Raw genomic sequence first — 12,502 nt, 5'->3', positions numbered from 1 at the left:
TCTTTTCTGTGACCAAAAGGCCTGACAAGAGCAGTTTTAAGGAGGAAATGTTTATTCTGAGGCTCACGGTTTCAAAGGTCTCAGTCCATAGGATAGATGGCTACTTCCAATTCTCAAGGCCTGAGATGATGCAGAACATCATGGCAAAAGTGTGTGGCAGATAAAAGCAGCTGGGAACATGGCACCAAGAAGCAGAGAGAAAGCTATGTACAATAAGGACAAAATATCATCCTCAAAAGCACACCCCTGGGCCCATCTCCTCCAGCCACACCCTACCTGCCTAGAGTTACCTTTCAGTTAATCGCTGTTGGGGGATTAATTCTCCAACTGGGTCAAGGCTCATAATACAATCATTTCACCTCTAAACCTTCTTGAATTGTCTCACACATGAGCTTTCGGGGGACACTTAAATTTAAACCATAATATGAGACAAATAGAACCTAGTAGACAACTTATATAGTGTTATAAAACATTTGGGGCACGTTGAAGCTATATCTTAAATTATAAATTGATTAATAAAACAACGCAAAGGTATCATTACATATCATATAAATGCTGTAGGTAGGTAGATATCAAAGTTATCTTGGTAATTATTAGTATAATTTTTAATAATAATACATAAGCTTGGGAACTGGGAAAAAAGATGTGGTAAGTGACAGGCTGTGGATGGAACTTTCTCAGTACATTGTTCTATTTTACCCCCGGTTGAAAAGAGAAATGCAGAGTTTACTAAGCAAGTGTGCTTTGGCATAAAATGTACAATAGACTAGAGATAAATCTGTACTGGCTAGAGAAATATTTGGATTTGCACTATTGCCCAAGTATACAGGAAGGATTTCTGCCTGAGGGGGAAGAGCCCTATGGAAAGCAGCCTTGCCCTGATGGAAGGGACAGGGTTGGTGATGTGGCCCAGGACATGGGGTGGAAGAAGACCTATGAGGAAGCCTGGAAGTGGGGCTTCTTTTATGAGCATCTGACTTGCAGTGATTCTGTCTGAGAGACAATTAGATGCTAAAATAAAGAAGCAATTTTAATTGCAACCAATAATACCTGTAGCCACCAATTCAATAATAGAGAACCACCAAAACTTCCCAATAATTTTCAGCCATATCTAAGCTAAAGAGGGAGGCCCAGGCCATGGAACTCCTTTAAGGACCACTATTAGGAGATTAGGGGAAGGGATCTTCCTTCCTTCCTTCCTTCCTTCCTTCCTTCCTTCCTTCCTTCCTTCCTTCCTTTCTTTCTTCCTTCCTTCCTTCCTTTTCCAAATATCCAAATCAATAGCTCTAAATTTTTTCTTTCCTCTTCTTAGTACAATAGTCTCTTCCTACCTACCTGTAGGGGAAGCATTCCAAGACCTCCAGTGAATGCCTGAAATCCTCCATATGCTGTGTTTTGCTATACATAATTGCCTATGATAAAGTTTAGCTTGTTAATTAAACACAGAGATTAACAAAAATTAAAAACAAAATAGAACAATTATAACCATATATTGCAGTAAAAGTTACGTGAATGTGGTCTCTCTCTTTCTCAAAATATCTTATTGCACTGCAACCACCTTTTTCCTTGAGCTGATATGGAGATGACGCAATGCCTGTGTGGTGAGATAAAGCGAGATGAATGGCGCAGGCGTTGTGACGAATGTCAGGCCACTGTTGACCTTCTGACGATAAGTCAGAAGAATCATCAAGCTATGACTATGCAGGTTGACTGCGGGTAACGGAAGCTTCAGAAAGCAAAACCACAGATAAGGGATAGCTCTCATATTCAAGTAAAGCTGTATTGATTCAGATGCATGATTGAGTAATGAAGAATTGAAATAAGTTGTGATACTTCTCAGTTAACTCGAAAGTCAGGTTAGTTACACTTTTTTATTTTCAGGAGCTATATTATATCATGCAGGTAACTAAAATTGTCATATTTTATTTCTACTTACCAAATGATTCAGGCTTCTTAATATCACTTTACAAATAGGACTTTGAATCGGGGCCAGGTTCTACTATTTTTCTACACTTATATCTTGGAGATTTTTGCAATACAGCAAAGTTCAGTATAATGCTAACTTCAGACTGAGAATAAATAGAAAAAAAATCAATTTCACTGAGCACGGAAAACAGAAATCTGCATGAATCTTTGTTTTTTACTATACACAATAATGGCTTCTAGGAAATTCTGGAATTGAAAATACCATTGAACATAAAATAGTTTAGAAGGGGAAGAACTATAAAGTTCAAACTCTTTTTTTTTTAAATCAGTGTCTTAAGTCATAGAATTTCATCCATTTTTTTTTTGTGTGTGTGTAATCTTATTTCAACAGGGAGATAAACTCTTTTGGAAGCTGCTTTCTCTCAACACTGTTGAACTTCCTCTGAATTCACGTCCAAGTTGTTCATTACTGGAATTCAGACACTTGGGTTGACAGCAAAGCCTGCTTCTTCTCATATACCCTTCTCAAGTGCATCCATATTCATCTCCAAAATATTTTATCAAAACCTCATTTGGGATGGAAGCTATTTGTTAAGACAGCAATTGATGAAGAATATCGTGTTTTCTATTTCATCCATAGTTAATCAGCACTTTTCTCCTCACACAAATGGTTTTGAAAATAAATGAGAAAACAACCCAACAAAATAACCATATCAAGCATCAAGCACAGAAGCAGCAGCCATACCCTCTCCTTCTCCTGACTCCTTCTTTTCTAGGTGCAGGTGGAGTGCAGAGTGTAGGAGGTGGAATTCCCTGAAAGCCTGAGGTCTCGGCCTGCTCTTGCTGATGTGTTTACTACTTTATATTTGGTTCTTAACTTTAGAAAGCAAATGATGAAGTCTATTGAGCAATGAGGTTCTTCCCTATTTTTCTACTTCATCTCACCTCAGAGACACCTTATATGGCAGGTTACCTTTGGTGACCCTCAGTGTGAACCCCTGGTTCCTCCACAAAACCCACAGAGCCACCGGGTGTAGAGAAGAGAAATGCTATTCTCTAAATGTTTCTTCTTTTCCACATAAAAAACCCAAATTAATACTAAAATGATCTTTTCCCCGATTCTAGTACCTGTTCTGTCAATAACTATCTGGAAGATATGACTCAACAGCAATTAATATTTCAAACATTAGAATCAGATAATCATAGATGTGAATTCAAACTCCTACACTTAATATCACTGTGACCTTGGACAAGTTGAATAAACTTTTCTGGAACCTCTAAAGTGAGGAGGTTAATATTTATCTCATAAGGTTGTTGAGAAAATTAAAATGTGCATATTTTCTGCCATATATAATCAACATGACATTGGAGAAAGTTAATCTTTCTCTTTGATTCTCAGTATTTTTTTTTTAAAAAGTCAAAATTATTTTGCCAATATTCTATGGACTTTTGACTTCTTAGGGAATCTCAGGGTTACCTTCTAGTTTTTTCTATAGGTCACGATTCCCATATGAAGGGGGGAGACTGTATTCATTAACTTAACCCAAGGTAAACGTTTCAGCTAGTACAATTAATAAGCAACATTGATATTTATTTATTAGAGGTACATAGGTCTGATAATGGTATTAACTCTTGACCTTTGGTGATTTATTTAGTTTCTTGGAGTTTCATTTTCAAAATGGAGATAATTACACCTACTTGACGATGCTATTGTAAGAATAGATGAACTAGTATCTGGAAAGAACCTAAGACAGTGCCAGATGAATACTAATGAATAATAAATGACAATATTATTACCATTAGTGTTATTACACATTAAAAGAGCTGAAGAATTTCTGAGTTATTACATGGAAGAAAATGAGCAGTCTGATGAATGTAAATGATAAAAAGAAATCACATAAGCTCCCTACATGCATCGGTCAGAAACACTCATTGAACAATTTCCAAATCCAGGCTAAGGGTTCACCTACTGGAAGCAATTTTTGGGGATTCAGAATTTTGAGTAAAAAAAAGAACCACATAGAACTCTTTAGAGTTTATCATAGCATTTGGATCTTTAGCATCAAAAAGAAGAGGCTTTTTTTTTTTGCTTAGTATTTCAACAACAGATTCTATCTTCTCCAGAGTCACTAATTTGGGAAAAATTCCTTATCAGCTCAGGGCCTGAATTTTTCTTTTCTGTAGCATTTACTATAAAGATGGGCTCTCTCCTCCATCTTGTAAAGCACGTTTTCTCCTTTTATTCCATCCTTCATCTCATTGGATCATTAGTACGGATTGTGTCAGTTCTCCTGAAATATCTCTTTATTCCCCTCCTCATTTTCATTCAGGTTCTACCTTCATTAAATCTATTCAATAGAAAATCTGCCAAGTGAACAAGGGAACCAGTACGGAGGTCAGGGAGTTGCGATTTCACCTGGATATTTGCTGGATAACTGAAATGGGCACTACTATTAGTAGCACCAAAGAAAACAATTAAATTCTTTTACCTTGAAGTTATTTTTTTGTTAAATAAGCAACACATATTTATGAGAAGTTCAAGATCTGGCTGTGGCTATGATAAATGGTATTTGATTGAAGAACACAAATTCCTGAGTTCTTTGCTTTGATCCATTGACCTCCTTCCCTTCTGAGTTTACTAAAAGAAAATTTATCTTAGGGACTAAAAGGCTTATCAGGTTGGAAAGAAATGCCTTTTCTTTAGTTGAAGCTGTAGTTTCAAGTACTAATGCAGAGAGTGGGAAGCTAGGCTGGACTTGGTGGGCACTGCCTCCCTTGGGTGATTACTCTGATCGGCCTGGACACAGGCACACTGTTTGACTTGTGACACTGCATGTGTACAAGTCTGAGAAGTTGCACTTCAGTGGGACAAACACACATCTTTCTAGCCCGAGGGAAAGAAATAGGGAGCATATTATTCTTTTTGAGCTCATTTAAGCTCTTCTGACTCCATCTTTAGAATCTGAGCAATCTTCCTTCTTAGGACAGAATAAAGTTGGGAAGAAAAACCACTTGTAGGACAGGGGCCTCAACCCAGCCTACTCATTAGAGGAACTTTAAAAATATCGACATCAGAGCCCTTACCACAGACTAACCAGGATCCCAGGGGTTGGGGCCTAGGTAGTTTTAAGAAAGCTTCCAATGTTCACATATGTGAGGCACTGGGTTCAATTCTCAGCACCACATATAAATAAATGAATCAAATAAAGGTTCATCAACAACTCAAAAAATATTAAAAAAAAAAAACTTAAAAAAAGAGTGTGGGTATTATTTTGCAGTTCCCTTACAGAAAAGGGGCTGCCTGATTGCAGCCAGGATTGAATGTAAGTGTCCTAAAAATTAATATTATTATTATTCAAAACTACAGACACAAATAAACACAAAGTGATCCCAGTACTCAAAAATAATGACATTGCCACTATAGTCTTCTACATAACTGTATCTTCATTTCTAAATCTAAGAGATATTTTAAAATAATCAGAGGAATTAATTTCTGTAACCTAATAAATGGTAACATTTTAAAAGTTTCCCTTTTTATAATTTGTTCTGTTTCTGAACATGTATCTTTCCTGAAGCCATTCGCCCCAAATGGAAAAACACCTCTCAAACATGTTGTTCCATATTTAAATCCTTCTCCCTCTTGCCCTTTGCTGTAGTCTGTGTTGCTTTCCAGGTACCCTTCAGCTTCAGGTCTTCCATGTGCACAGGACCACCCTGGCTTGAGGTCTCCAGCCACTTGACAGTTCCCTGCTGGAATGGAGGCAGTCTTCCTACCACATTGTGAACTTATCTCTGAACCCTTTCTGTAGTAAAGGCTGAAGTTTGGTAACTGTGATGTTTTGAAATATTCTCCTCCTATGGGTCAATGAAATCCCTTTTAAAACGGTGTGGGTATTGGGCTGGGGTTGTGGCTCAGTGGTAGAGCGCTTGCCTCCCATGTGTGAGGCACTGGGTTCAATTCGCAGCACCATATATAAATAAATGAATCAAATAAAGGTTCGTCAACAACTCAAAAAATACTTTTAAAAGACTTAAAAAAAGAGTGTGGGTATTATTTTGCAGTTCCCTTAAAGAAAGGGGCTGCCAGAAGAAAACAAGGACTGGAAGGTGATTTTTCAGGGAAAGACCCACTCTTTTCTCTCCCAAGAACAGTCTCGGGATATATTTGGAATCCCTCCACTTCATGTTTCGTTCATTTTGAAGGTTTCAGTTCCCATGTTCCTTCCACGATTTAGGCAAAAATCTTCATTCATTCATCTCATTGAAGAATCTTGAACTGAAATACCTATATTACGAATTGTGCGGCTATAAAAAACATTGATGTGGCTGTGTCCCTGTAGTATGCTGTTTTTAAATCCTTTGGGTATACACCGAGGACAATAGCTAAACTGTGGAACCAGTCTAGATGCCCTTCAATAGATGAATGGATTAAAAAATGTGGCATATATACACAATGGAATATTACTCAGCAATAAAAGAGAATAAAATCATGGCATTTGCAGGTAAATGGATAGAGTTAGAGAAGGTAATGCTAAGTGAAGTTAGCCAATCTCAAAAAACTAAATGCCAATGTATTCTTTGATATAAGGAGACTGATTCATAGTGGGATAGGGAGTGGGAGCATGGGAGGAGTAGATGAATTCTAGATAGGGCATAGGGGTTGGAGGGGAAGGGAGGGGGCATGGGGTAATTAATGATGGTGGAATGTGATAATCATTATCATCCAAAGTACTTGTATGAAGACACAAATTGGTGTGAATATACTATGTATACAACCAGAGATATGAAAAATTGTGCTCTATATGTGTAATAAGAATTGTAGTGCATTCTGCTGTCATTTATAAATAAAAAATAAAAATAAAAAAAAAGAAACAAGTACTTATATTACAACAAAATGAGGGTATGGAGCATGGCTCTGAGTGTGCCTAGTGACCTTGGGAAGAAAGCTGACTGTGGGAACCTGAAGTTCAAAAGGCATGGGGAGGAAGTGACATCAGAGTCGGGTCTGAAATGAACGATAACAGAGGAGCACCCAAGAGTTAATGAAAAGGAAAATGTAGGCAGAAGAAATGTAGCAGAAGAGGAACAAGGTCAGCATTTCAACCAAGAGGTTGTTCTGGTGTGGTCTAGGCTGTATGAAAGGCAATTGTGAGAGATGTAGGTAGTAGATGGGCCCCGGAAGGGTCTCATAGTCAAGCAGAGGAGAGGTGGCACTTCCTTCTGTGCTCACTAGGGAACACTGAAGAATTCTGAGCAGGAGTGTGATAACAGAATTGACCTTTATAAAAATGGGTAGGAATAATTTGGAGGAGAATATGAGGAAGAAATGGTTGCAAAGCTAGTGCCTTGACAGAGTTGATAGGAATTGAGGACCTCAAATGGGATAAAGGTAATGGGTATAATGAACACTGAAAATGTATTCATTCTAATTATTCATTAGGATAAAGTAATTAGATAAGTTTTCCATATAGCAATTAAGGGGAAAGAAGGAAAATGTGAACCCAGGGTTATAAGCCTGGACAACTGTAAGAATGATTTCCTATAATGGAAACCAGAAATGTAAGAAGAGTCAGTTGGGGAGTTGAGACAATTAAGAAGATATGACAGATACTACAGAGAGTATTACAGAGCCAGGCGTGGTGGTGCATGCCTATAATCCCAGCATTTCTGGAGGCTGAGCAGGAGAATTGTGAGTTCAAAGCCAGCCTCAGCAATTTAGTGAGGTCCTAAGCAACTCAGCAAGACCCTGTCACTAAATAAAATACAAAAAAGGCCTGGGGATGTGGCTTCAAGGTGAAGTGTCCTGGGTTCAATCCCTAGTACCCCCCCCCCCAAAAAAAATACCCCCGTACAAAATTTAGCCTCACTAAATTGTCAAGGCTGGCTTTGAAGCTTGCAATTCTCCTGCTTCAGCCTCCCAAGTTGCTGGAACTCTAGGTGGGCACCACTGCGCCTGGCATATTGCAAATATTTTAGATAGCTTCGATTCATATATAAATGCATAAATGGCCAACAAAGTTTTGAATTTCAAATCCTAAAGGAAAAAAAGGTTTCAAATGTTGTAAAAGACTGTAAAAGATGAATTAGAAAAAAAATGACCTCCTCTCCTTTGTAAGGAAGTTTAGCTTTTAAATTATCTCAATCCATTTGGGTCAGGCAGGTAAATTTCTTCCTAGAAAATCTCTCCGGAAATTGTGTTTATAGCTCCTTACATAATCATCAAATATTTACCTTCTACCAAGGAGATTCTAGTACAAATAAAGAGGATCCCTTGTGTGTAGTATTACAACAAAGTAAAAATAAAAGCCAAACAAGGTGGTTGGGTAAAAAAATAAAAATAAAAACTACACGGAAAGATCCTTTACTGAGTCCTATTAAGATTCTATAGAGGAAACAGCACTAATTACTTCTGAGTAGGGGTTAATTGTCTCTGTTGAGGATTAGAGGATGAGAGGGCAGTTTCTTAGCAAAACAATTAATGTTTCTCCTCCCAGACCTCCTTCCAGCCCTCCCGGAGGTCTTAATTTTAACTCAACTTCCTTGCTATAGAAAACATATTAAGTTGCTTCATTTTTAAGCCTATATGAAAGTTCAATTGAAAAAAAAAAGTCATGACAGAAAATTGCACGTGCTTATCAAGTAATTTTATTATTAGGCTGCTTTGTAGTCCTCTTTCTATATTGCAATTTATAGTGTATGGGAATGTGCACAGTTATGTACTTCACACTTAAATAAGACTGCAGATATTTTGCAAAAACAATGGCTTGTGCTGCACCTACAGTGAACCAAATTCCACGTGAATGACTTCATTTATCCCCATAATGACTTGCTGAGGTAGGTTCCATTATTACAGTCAATCTTTGTCATGTCTTCTGCATTTGCAAATGCACCTATTTCCTAAAATCTGTTTGTAAATTGGTGGCACTTTGCAGTCATGTGTGGATATGCACAAAGCAGGGAAAGAATTTGAGGTGCCTGACTTGCATGTTCCCAGCTAGGGTGGCATAAAAAGATGCTTGCTCTCTGCCTTCTTGTTTCATCTCTTGTACTGTAAACAAGTGTCTGATTTGCAATCTATTTAGTGCCATGTTTTCCTGCTTTCATGCTTTATGTAAGTGAGTTTGCAGTTTAAAATGGCCCCACAAGTAGAGCTGAAGTACTGTCTAGTGTTCTTAACTAGAAAAGACTGTGATGTGTCTTGGGGAGGAAATAAGAGTGTGAGGTTAGCTCTGTGCAGGCATGAGTTACAATGCCAGTGGTTGTGAGGTCAATGTTAATGAAATTTAAACAGAAACACACATTGAACAAGGCTATGCATTGATTGGTAACTAAAAGGTGCAATCAAAGGCTCGCAGGAACCAAGCCCCATGTTTCCCCTAGGAGCAAGTCTCAGTCTTCACTAATCCAGTTTGCCACAATTTTGGAACAAGATCCAACTGGCATCTCCATTTTGTGGATGAGAAAACTGAGACCCAGGATCAGATGCCCCAAAGCTTCCTGTATCTAAAGTGGGATCCACTCTATTCAGATGACTGACCTCAATGCTCAGCTGCCTCTAAAATCCTAGTCTAAAATTGTCCTTCTGCTCCTTTCCATAGTCGCTCTGGTTGTTTATATTGGCTATGTCACCCTTTTGAATTCTGAGAAACATTTCTTCTACTTAGAGTTTGGAATGTGTCCTTTCCTGGATGCCACTGGAGCATAGCAATTGGGGCTGTCCTTTGAGGACAGACTAGGGCTGGGCATTTGCACTTCTCTGATGTCTGTCCCCTACTCGCTCCAGCTGACAGGGCACGAGTAGCTGTAGAGTGGCTATTTAACGTGAAGGAGGCCTGAGCATGTGATGGAGGGGACAGAGGAAATATCAGTCCTTACATAGGGTCAAAGGAATTGGCAACCGTTTTTCTTATTCCTAAGAATTCTGAACATAGCACTCCATGAAGCCTGGCATCATTGCCTATGTCTTATTCCTCAGTCAACAACTGATTGCTTAGCTCTTCGTTTCAATCCACCAGCAACATTAAATATTCATCCACAACTTACTGAAAAATCTTTCCTGTTTTCAACCACTTAAGAAAACCAGATCATTTACAGATTGCTAGCAGTACAACCATGTTACAAACAGCATGTGCTTCTGCTTAACACAAAGTGGACACACACCCATCTTAATTGGCAAGCCTTTGTTTTCCTCTGTGCTTCCAGAGACTGACATTTGGACTTCATGTTTAAAAAGTCATTTTTTTTTCCTGAATACAAAATTAGTATGCATTCACTGTGGACTATTTGAGAAATAGAGAAAAACAAAGAGAAGACTGTAAAAGGTATTTGTTATTTCTATCACTCATATGTAAATCTTCTTAGCATGTTGGTATGCCTCTTCAGTTTTTTTCTCATCTATAATTGACACAGTACATGATATTGCATTATAAACTTTTACACTTAATATTACATATTTTCCCCTATTTTTAAAAGATACAATTAATACTATTTAAATCACAGCAAAATATTCTAGAATATAGGTTCATCAAAAATTATTTATGAATTTCAGGTAGATTTACACTCAGGTATTTTGCTTGTTTTTGATATTATACAACGACTCTAAAAGAATCCTTATAGTAAAAACTTGGACACATCTCTGATTATTTTGTTTGGAAAAAACATTCAAAATGAAATTGGTAGATCAACAATACGCACATTTTTGAGATTTTTGAAGGACTTACATCCAGTTGCAGTGTAAATATGGGTTAGCATCCAAACATCTTTTACTTTCTAACTGAATTTCCTATATGTCAGTAAATATTTTAGTGATGTGGTGGATAGGCAAGGTAAGGCCTAGAGAAATGTATTCAAGGACAGTGTTTCAAAGAGAAATTTCTACCTCTTAAATCTCAGAAGTGTTGGTAATAGACAAGGGAAAATTAGAACCTAATTTGGGGTGAAGAAGTTCTGTGCATTTGGCTAGCTATCCTAAGGGACCCATTTTTTCCCCCCACAGAAAGTTCCAGATCATCCTAGGACAGGACGTATACTTGAACTTGCCTGGAATAACTGCTGTAATGGCACAGTGAGTATTGAATGCCCTAGACTGATTCTCTACTCAGAACCAGCCATTTCTCCTTAAACTGGACAAATTCCCAAATAATACTCAATCTGGAGCTCAGAACACTCATAAAAATCAGCAATTTTTGCAGGTGTGATGCTTCAGGGTAGAGTTCCATTGGGTAAATTTCTTTTAGTGATGAAATAGAATCATTCAGTGCGATGAATCTGTATCTGCAGCTGCAAGTATCTATTTTCATCTCGTGAAAGATTACCATTGTTTCATCAGTGACCAATGTCATTGATTCAGTTGTGACTATTATGCTAGAGAAAACCAACTACTACCAGGACATCAATTTTCCTGCTTATGGAGAAATTAAAGATCAATTCTTAGCAGGGAATATGTATTGCTTTCACCTAGCAATAAAGAAACAGCCAGGCCTATTCAGCTGCCCCTCCCAAAGTGTGAGAGTGAAATGAATCAGATACAATAAAGTATTACACATGATTTATATGACAGATCAAACATTCTTTTTTTTTGATCTGAACAAATCAGATGACACAGAGGAAATTTGTATTGGGCTCATTTTTACTTTATGCATGCCCAAATTCATCAAAAGGATAAAAATTTGATCCTTCTTTTGTTTTTCTGAGTAGTAGTGGTGGCAACAAATGGTATTTACTCTGGGAACTGTGCTTGTGTTAAAACTCACTTATTCATTAACAAGCAATTTCAATGCTGGTTGTCACGGCTGGCAAAAATTGTTCAGCAGACTGTTTGTCTTTGAGGCCAATACTTCCTCTTCTTGCACACTTTCTTCATTTTCTGTTGCTCCCACTTCCTGTCTTGCAACCTGGTCAGAGAAGAAGAATCTGATAAATTTCCAGTAAGAAGATAATAATGCATTTGATTCCTCCTAGAAATATTTTAATTTAAAAGTAGGACCCCAAGAAAGGAGACACTCTTAACAAAAAAGTAATTAATGTCTAGTGTGGGCTTCTATGCCATTGTGAATGTATGTTTAAAAAGATGCATGTTTATTTTAGTGGTAAGAGGCATGTGGGAAATGTTGAAATCCAGACTAGAAGAATATTTCTCTGTAATTCAGTTGTTTTTATTTGGCCAAAGGGATTGTTGATTAAACTGACAAATTGTCAATGTAAACAGCCAGGTGGTTGGTGAAACCCTCATTCCTTTTTCATTTAGAGTTTTGTAGACTTCATTCACGTTCCTGTTATTGCACGAGCAGAATTTAGAAGATGTAAAGATTTGATTACTATTAAAATCACTGACTATATTCTTCTATTGTTAAAAACTTCTTCATGGTTCATTTAAGCAAATTTATTCTTGATGGGATTAGAAATGTTTCCGTAGCTTGTTGTTGTTTTATTTTTTGAACTAGGAAAAAATATATATGTGCTTAAATTTAACTTATTACAATTCCTAGTCAGTAGTGAAACATACAGGATTTTAGAAGTGATAAACAAGATAAACGTGTCTGGTCCTTGGTGTACTCTCCAGCAGTTATTATTCTTT

At 37.4% G+C, this 12,502-nt stretch overlaps 1 protein-coding gene across 2 annotated transcripts in view; it reads left to right on the top strand.

The window, feature by feature from the left end:
- The window catches only part of LOC110597892 (uncharacterized), a 179,430-nt gene that overhangs the window by 134,712 nt on the left and 32,216 nt on the right, over positions 1–12,502 (top strand). For both annotated transcript variants that reach the window (XM_078017074.1, XM_078017068.1), the window contains one exon: positions 10,922–10,990. The gene's annotated coding sequence lies outside the window, so the exon portion shown is untranslated. The remainder of the gene's footprint in view (positions 1–10,921; positions 10,991–12,502) is intronic.

Source organism: Ictidomys tridecemlineatus, chromosome 7 (assembly GCF_052094955.1).
Source record: "Ictidomys tridecemlineatus isolate mIctTri1 chromosome 7, mIctTri1.hap1, whole genome shotgun sequence".
Lineage (NCBI taxonomy): Eukaryota > Metazoa > Chordata > Mammalia > Rodentia > Sciuridae > Ictidomys > Ictidomys tridecemlineatus.
This window is presented reverse-complemented; position numbering and strand designations above follow the sequence as displayed.